Below are 9,277 nucleotides of genomic sequence, written 5' to 3' on the forward strand. Positions count from 1 at the left end.
AGACATGGGAGTTATTGAAGAGTCACCCCAACAGAAATGGGGAGAGAGGATACTGAAGGGTTTTGGTTAGAGAAATAATATCATCTAAGTTACATTTAAAAGGGATCACTGTGGCTGCTCTGTTGAAGGCAAGAGGAGAGGAGGGGACACTTGACAGCTGCCATAGCAGTAATCCAGGTGAGAGGTGATGGTGGCTTCGACTAGATGGCAGCAATAAAGGAGGAGAGGCGGCTGGATTCTGGATGTGTTTTGAAGGTAGTATTAATTCCTGCAAAATCTGATATGCATGTGAGAGGACAGCAGGAGTCAAGGATGGCTTTAAGCTTTTGGCCTGAGCACCTGGAAGAACAGACTTGCCATCAGTTGTGATGGCACAGTGATGGTGTTGAAAACCCTGTATTTGTGTGAGACCATCAAAAGAGGTGGACAAGGAAGAGTAGAGGACTGAGGTCTGAGCCCTTCAGGGGTCAGGGACAAGAGGAGGAACCAGGAGAAAACACCCAGAAGGCTCTGAGCAGTGAGGTAGGAGGAAAAACCAAAAGAATGAGATGTCCTGAGGTGAACATCGGTGAAGGAACTGTAACAAGGAGAAGGAAGTGGTCGATTACATGAGACGCTATTAATCAATAAGATGAGAGCTGAGAATTGACCTTTGGACTTAGCAACATGGGAGTCACGGTAACTTTGGCAAGAACAATCTCTGCGGGGTAATGGATATAGAAGCCTGCTTTGGAGTTGGTTTAAGAGAGAATTGGAGGAGAAGAATTGGACACAGCAAATGTTAATATAAATGATTCCTTTGAAGAATTTGCCCTAAACAGGGGCAAACAAATGAGGCAGAGGCTGCCAACAGAAGTACAGTCATTAAAAAGCTTGGTTTTTTTTTTTTAAGATGTGAGAAATAATAGCATGCTTGTGTGCCGAAGGAAATGATTCAGTAGAGAGAGACAATGTGGCGTAGGAGAGAAAGGGAAGAATTGCTGAATGTCCTTGAGTAGGTGACAGGGATTGGATTGGGTGCACAGGTGGAGGAGTCGGCTCTGATGGGTGGGCAATAGGTGGAGAGTATGAAGCTGCAACTGCTGGTCCTGGGATAAATGTGGTGGTGGGAGTTCTCTTCTGTTGCTTCATTTTCCCAGTGAAAAAAGAATCCAATTATCAGCTGAGAGTGAGGGCGGGAAGGAAGTATTAAGGGTTTGAGAAGGGAAAAGACGGTGTGACACTGTCATCCAGGAGCAATGGTGAGTGAAGGGACTGTTGGTCAGCAGCAAAGGCCCGATTCAGTTTCGTCACCATGAGTTTAAAGTGAGATCAGCAGTGTGGCTGTGTGTTGTTCTCTAGTCACGTTCGACTGCAGGTGTGGAGGTGTGCAGTAGGCAGAGAGTGGGATTTGACTAAGTCTCTGTCAGGCCAGGTGAGTATGACAGAGAAAAAGAGAAGCAAAGATTTGAGGGTATGCAGAAGGGGCGATGAGCACAGCGGCTGAAGTATGACATTTACACTGGGGCAGGAGGGGCGCAGGAACTTGACAGGGGTGGGCAACAGTGGAGGACGGTAGTTCTATTGGGTCAAAGGATGGTTGGGATCTGGTGAAGAGGTGAACTGGAGAGACAGGAGGTCAGAGAGTGGGATGCATGAAATCGAGATCATAGGGAGGTTGCGGTTGTAGGTAATCACAGCTACCATTGGAGTGGAGGGAAGCGCATTGGAGGAGAGGAGACCAAGGGGCTGAGAGACTCAGGTTACAGAAGGGCCATCGACGTGGACATTGCAGTCACCAAGAGTTAAGACAGTACATCACGGAGAGAGAAACAGTGAACCAGGATCTAAAATAATTGAAAGATGACCCTTGGGGGTCAGAGAAGACAGTAGTGATTCATAAAATCTGATGACATGAAATTCAATGTGGGGTACAAGGGTTTACAGAACAGCAGGGAGATGCTTCTGAAAGTGACCATGAGGAGCAAGAGGGACACCTCTCTCACCTCCAGGTCTGGTGACAGGGTTGAGAGAGAAAAATAGCCCCGGCTTGAGAAGGCAGGGGAGAGCCAGGTGTCCCTGAGGATAAAGGATAAAGGAGATTTTGCTAATTATGGGTTGTGAACGCCAGAGGGCATGGAGGAAGAGATTCAGGAGTTGGGAAGGGTGGGAGGAAGCCACAGAATAGGGAGCAGACAGAGCCTTTTGGGGCTTAGTGGGCGAGAGACTACGTGAGCTGGGAGCCAGGGACCTCTCAGGATTGACACTGACAGGGGCAAAGACACAGTGAGGTGAATTCCTTTGGATGCAAGGCAGATGATGGCAGCAAGGCTGTGAGTTGTGGGGTTCAGGAGTGATTTCAGGGACGACTTCTTCCCACCAAATGGTGAAGAGGAAGGTTAGGGGAGGCTTTCTGAATACAGTGAACCCCTGACCCAGCCTGGCAGCTCCCTGGAGGGGCCCTTCCTCCTCCTCTTTTGTCCTCTAATCTTTCACATTTTCCTAAAGCTGGACCCAGTAGTTATGACAATTCTGACTCTGCCGTCTTATCCACTGGCTTTAAAAGATAGATCTTTTTCTCTCTCCAATTACTGAATTTCCTGTTTCTCTAAAAGCCCTAAAAGTACTTCATCACATCCGCCCCCCTCGCCACACCAGGGTACACATCCGGGGCTCTGTTGACACACTTGTCACATGGGCTACTACCAAAAAAAGTCTGAGTTCAAATATGCACAGAGCTGAAACCCTCCCAGACCAGCCGCTGGGGAAGGTTGATGCCGTTCCAAGCTCTATCAGATGAATCCTCCTAAGGACTTCTCATCCATTCCCACATCTCCGTATAAAACCTTCCCTCACTCTGTCCCTCTGGATCTGCACAATAAACTACTTTGGCAGGAAGAGCCTCCAAATTCGGGGAAGACGATTTTCACTCATGTGGTCTGCGTTTCAGAGAACACAGCTGCTCACCATCTTGGTGAATGAGATCTCGCTTCAAGTCCTGGCTGCCCAGACCCAAGTTAATCACTTGGGCCTCGTCTTCATTCAGCTTCTCTTCTGGTCGAAGCTCTGCCCTGGTCGAAAGCCAAACCCATTCCTTTGGGCTCGCTCATAGCCTGAGTCGGCAGCCGTCTAATCATCTCCAGGCTTTGCCTCCATTACCCAAGGCACATCCAGAAGAGGTGCAGGGAAGGGGGCCCGGGATGCTAAGAAAAAAGCTGGGTGTTTTTTGAATTAAATGACAGGATGAGCTTTCGGAAACAGGCGATGTTTCTGTCACACAGTCTAGTTTCATGACAGCTGTTTGAACACCAATTTCTCATCTTGTGGTTTTCTGGAACCCTAGAAATCTCTGCTGTGTTCTGACATGGCCTGGCCCCTGGTCTGGGGGAGCCATGCTTTCTCTCCCTAACTTGCCTCAATTAATTTCCCTTAACCAGATCTCAGGAAAATATCTCCATTCTGGGATATGACTAGTTAGAGTCAATAGTTATCTCTTTAGGGAATATTTGCATTTTAGTGAGAGAGATGGGGTGGGCCAACCAGCAGGGTGGGAGGAAGAGACAGGATGGGACTGTGGTGGACTGCAGAGTACACGTCAGTGTGGCCAGATCTTCAGATTTAGGGGGAGAAGCTAAAAAAATCCAGATATTTTGGTGCCATCTTCCGATTTTGAATTTTTGCTAATTAATTCAACTTAAAAAAAAAATAACAACTCTAGGAGAGGCAGATATATGTTTGGGTCTCCTTGGCCCAAGGTGAGGTATCAGTGATCTGTATAATTTAAGCACACATCTGGTTCTGTGTTAAGGACAGTGGTTCTTTTATGGTTGTTTTTTAGCAAAAATGCCATGTGTGTTGCCTTGTGGTCCTGAAATCACACCAGAAGGGCTAGTCTGGGGCTGACTCTGGCCTTGGTGACTTGGATCCTGTCCATTTGGAATCCTGTTCCTATGGTCAGTTTCTTCCTCTATATACTGGGTAGGTTCCCTGGGTCCCTCAGGAAAACCATTAAGTTCAAGGAGAACACAATCACTCAGGTCTGCTAAAGTGTAACAAGAAAGTCTTCCTGGGGGTAGGAGGGAGGGGGCTCACGCCTGTAATCCTAGCACTCTTGGGAGGCGAAGGTGGGAGGATTGCTTGAGATCAGGAGTTCGAGACCAGCCTGAGCAAGAGCAAGACCCTGTCTCTACTAAAAATAGAAAGAAAGTAGCTGGGCGTGGTGGAGAGTGCCTGTAGTTCCAGCTACTTGGGAGGCTGAGGCAGGAGAATTGCTTGAGCCCAGGTGTTTGAGGTTGCTGTGAGCTAGGCTGATGCCATGGCACTCTAGCCTGGGGGAGGGAGGGAGGGAAGGAAGGAAGGAAGGAAGGAAGGAAGGAAGGAAGTTTGAAGACTGCAGTGAAATCACGTCCATCTCTGATCAGATGATCAGAGAGACCTGTGGAGTTTATTATCCCACAGCACAGGTTTAACACCTGACCTCTGGAATCAGATCCCTGGGTTAGCCTCTCCTCCACAAACTGGGTGTCCTTGGGCAAGTTAATTAGCTTCTCTGACCTCAGTTTCCTAATCTGTAAAATAGGGAGTTAATAGTACCTTCTAAGTAGGATTCGGTGAGATAGAACTTGCAAAGTGCTTCTTTAGCAGTGTCTAAAGTATAAGCTCCCACAATGGAAAAGGAATGTGACTTCATTTTTAGAAGACTTACCCACTATGTTTTAAATAGTGTTGGGGCTCAGAAAATGATACCCCTAAAGGACGGTGCTTTGGCAAGCAAAGTACTGTGAATGAAAGGAGATTAGATGGCCTCAGAAGCAAACTCTCTCTCTGACCTTCTGCCTTCATGTCTCCCATCCCTCTTTCTTCTCCAAAGCAAATCACAGAAACCAGAATTCCTCTTCCCCAAGGTAGATCATAAAATCTAGAGCCCCTTTCCCCCAAAGCAAGCCATACAACTTAGAAAGAGCATTCCAGTTTTCTGCCACCTTTCTGTGTAGGAGCTGGCCATTAAGAAATTCTCTGACCTCCCTTGTCTGATAGGTCATTAGACACTCATTCCAGAGGGCTCGGGCCCCACACCTAGGAGGAAGGAATGCTGCCCGGAAAGGCCAAGAAGAATCTGAACAGACAGGCCTTGCTGGGTTTCCCCCCTCAGTCTATCATCATTAGCTCATACCCTTTTTGTCCAATCACATTTCTCCACGGCTGTCCATTCTTCATCAAACCTAAGCCCCCAAATAGACAGTTTTTCATGGGTCATTGGGTCTTCATTTCTGAAGGCTCCCGTGTCACATAAAACTTTGATCAAATAAATTAATTGTGTTTTTCTCTTGTTAATTGGTCTTTTGTTATAGGAGTGATCCTTATGATGGGTGAGGAAAGGTATCACACCTTTTCCACCTCCACAATAGGGATCTATTTATTTAGTCAAAGCTTAATTTTGCAGCCACTTTTAAACACTGGGGGTTCAGATCTGTTTCTTTCACCATCTTCAAACCTGCCTGGCTCCCTCTACCGTTCCCCCAAGCCATCAGGACTCTGAATACCCAGAGGAAAATTCTGGTGTCAGTTCTTTAGCCTCAGGTGGTGGGACCTCATTAATTTCTTTTCTCAGTGGAATCTCTGGCTGCCCAACATGCTGCTCTTCAATGAATTGCACCCCACTAAGTCTCGGGCCCAGGAGACTGGGCTCGCTAAGTTCCACTAAGTTCCTGGGGTCAAGCCTGCTGGGAGAACACATTTCTTTTCCAGTGGGGCTATAGCCCCTCTTTGTCTATGTGTTCAGCTTCTTCCTCTTCCCCTCTTTTAGATCTACGCTGCCTCCAGCCTGTTTTTTAATCAAACAAAAAATGCTATTAAAAATTAAGAATCAAATTTTAAATTGTAAAAATCTGATTTAGGTTGTTGCCTTCCAACCAAAAGCAGCATTCCTCATCCATCTAGAAAGAGGAGTCGGTCAATGTGGGGTCCCTGGGAAAAGTCTTCTAAAAATACAAAGGGGAGGAGGAAGGAGGAGAAGGGAGGAGTAAGCGGTTGGGAGTTGGGGAGATGGAAGCAGAGGAGAGGGCAACCCCCAGGGTGGGCCCTCAGGGGCTCCAGCGAGAAGAAGGAGAAGCCAGGCCTCTGACACCAAAGTCCGCTCCTCCCAGGGCGGGGAGATCCGCCTGCCGCGATGCGGGGGCCGGAAGTGCTGGGCTCAGTGGCGGGTGGGTGGAGAGGGGCTGCCCGAGAGCTCAGTCTGCGGACTGGACCAGGATATTTATAGCACCTGTGTTTCTGGACCCGTCTCCACCTGGATTTATGGGGCCGGTGGCTGCAGCGTGTGTGGGGAAAGAGGGGGCACATCCCGCTGCAAGGGGCTGGTTCTTGGCTTTGGGATTCTGGCTGGAATGAAGTTGCAAAATCAAAACAAGGGGCCGTCTGGGGGAACACTGAGGCAGAACAGCTTTCGGTGCTGCGTCTGCAAAGCAGGCGGTGGTTAGGCCTAGTGAAACTCGGGGCTTTCCAACTCCACGTAGTGTTACATTTGCGGCAGCCGTGGGCGTGGGTGAGGCAGGTGTGGGCGGTGGGGGAGCGGATCCCACCCTCCAAGTCGCCCTGGCTCTGGCTCTCACGGTTTCCGCGCAGTTCCTCCCAAGAGTTGAAGGCTGAAAAAAATGTTCCTTCTCCCGGGGGATCTGTACTTGGAAAGAGGAGCCCGGAGAGCACGTGGTGGCGGATCCTCTTTGCAGACGCGAAACTGTGGAGTCCACGTTTGCGAACCCATCATTGCTGTCCGCACTTTCAACTTCCTCTAACCACTACGTGTCTGGCTGCTCTTAGACTGCGATGACATCATTTTTTAAAAATGTAAATAACTGTCCTTTGGGCCTTTCAAGAACTTAGTGATTGAGGAGAGGGCGATGCTTAACCCTGAGGAGGACTCTAGCGTCGGACCTTAAAGCCTTTCTCAGCTACGCGAGGCCGCAGCCGTCTGCTCTGGGGGCTTGCAGCGCCCGCCGTGGCTGCTCCACCCGCACCTGAGGCGGAGAAGTGGCGAAGGGCAGGGTGGGCGGTAAGATCTTGTGCGGAAAGCAAAGGACAGTAGCGATACCTAGAGAAACAACAGCGTTGACATTTGTCCAGCACTTCCCTTTTCTCATTTAACCTCGGGGCAGTACAGATGAGGTACGCACTGCTGCTAAAGTCACCATTTCACAGATGGAGAAACTGAGTCTTAGAAAGGCAAAGGGACGTGCCCCAAGGTGATGTCAACTTCGGTTTCAAACTCGAATTCTGGGGACCCGCGGGGCGCCCTGGCTGTTCTCCTCCTCCGCGGCGGCCGGGGAGGGGGCGCGGCGGGGGCGGCGAGGCCGGGGAGAGGCCCCGGCGGCGGCGCGGGGAGGAGCCAGCGCCCGGCGGAGCCGCACGGGCCCGGGGCTGCCGGAAAGGCCGGTTCGGTGGCCCGGGACGAGGGGGCGGGCGGCCGGGAATCCCGAGCAGCACAGCGAGGCCGGGGCAGCTGCCAGACGCGGCTGGTGACTGGCCCGCGCTGCGGTCGGGCAGCGAGCAGGCCACATACCGCGCGGCGCAGAGGAAATGGCTGGAATTCCTCCCGCGGCGCCTCGCGCGGGCCTCGGGGCGGGCGGGGCTCCCCCAGCCGGGCCGGGAGGGGCGCGGAGGGAGTCCGAGGGACCCGGCGCGGGACGCTGGCGAGGGCTGTCCCCGCTGCCAGCCCCGGCACCTCCCATTGGGAACCTCCCGCTTCTCACTGCCAGCATCTGGGTCTCCAAAGCCACGTGAAAGCTCCAGAAGGGGAGCACGTGAAGGGGCACAGGCTCCGCATCGCACAGACTCCCAGGCCGGCCTCCTGCCCCCTTCCCGGTCTCTGGCTCAGGCCTGCGGGTTGACAGGGCGCTCGGTCACCCATCCGCAGAGCAGTCCTGCAGCCCCTGCAGATCCGGACTTAGGCCCTGGCTTCTGGGGTGGCACACGGCACGTGTGGGCCGCAGCGGGGAAGGATGCTGAGGACCTGGGCTCTGCTCCAGGCAGTGAGGCCTCCACAGGGCCGGCCTCGGCTCTTGGAAAGCCTCGGCCACTGATGTCCCCAGTGTTCCAGGCCCAGGCCTTGGGGCTTGCTGCCCACGTAGGCCTTTCTTGACCACAGGCATTGAGGACAAGACAGGGAGCTGGCTTGAAGGGATGGGACTTGCGGTGAGGGAGAGGCTGGCCCCTCAGGAGATTGTCGCTGCCAGATGGTGCAGTGCGAGGGCCAGGTTGGGTGCAGGGTAGGAGAGCAGAGGAAAGTGAGAGCAAGGAAAGCGAGGGCCTGAGTGGGGTATGACCTGGGCCTGAGTACTGGGGTGTGGAGGCATGAGAAGGGGATAGAAAATCTTCTTGGGGTCAGCTTAACTTGAGAAAGAGGCCAGCTTCCCTTGGACACAAGCAAAAACATGATTTGGCTAGAGGACCGGGAAGGGGAAAGGTGGATGGAGAAATTTAGGTTGAAGCCCATATAACCTCTGTTAGCAGGGTGGCTCTTGGCTCTTGGACCAAGGGCTGTGGATCCAGGATCTCTCTCCTCCCTTAGTCTCTGTTGGGATGCCTGATCCAATCAGGAATGGCATTTGGAGAGGCTTCACCTTCTGCCTACACCCCTAAACTCTCACCACTGCAGACCGCTGCACGCACACTCTCCTGCTTAGCTTTTCCTCAGCCAGGGAGGCCCTCCCTCTCTCCTCTGGCTGGCGAGTCTGGCTTCCAGCCCTCATGTCTTCTCTATGATTTTTTTCCTTGACCTCCATATCTTGTGCTCCTTCCATCTGCTTCTATGGCACCATTATTGGATCTTTTGCACTGGATTGTGAACATTTGCTTATAATTTTTTTCAAGTTCCAAATGACACGCACATTGCTTATAAATTTATCTTCCCAGTTCAACAATAGCACTACAAGGGCGAGGACTAGCTGAATCTAATGTATCTTTGAGGACTTACTGTCTAGCATGGTGTTTGCCTTACAGCAAAGACACTTCAATGTTGTTACACAAATGAATGAGAGAAAGGAAAGAATTGGGCAGGCACAGTACAAACAGAAGCAGAGAACTGAGGAATAGCAGGCTAGGTGTGGATCCTGCTAGAAAGCTCTAATCTTTACTTCCTGAATACACAGAGAACCTGCTACCCAAGACCCTGCCCTCTTCTTACCTGCTACCTCAAGGCAGGCCTAGTCCATTACTTCCTCAAGACCACTCTGACCTTCACACCTTGATCCTAACCTTAATGCCAACCCCCACTCTCACTCTCTTCCTTACCCAGGCTGTA

Source organism: Propithecus coquereli, unplaced genomic scaffold, assembly GCF_000956105.1.
Source record: "Propithecus coquereli isolate 6110/MARCELLA unplaced genomic scaffold, Pcoq_1.0 Scaffold43, whole genome shotgun sequence".
Classification (NCBI taxonomy): Eukaryota; Metazoa; Chordata; class Mammalia; order Primates; family Indriidae; genus Propithecus; species Propithecus coquereli.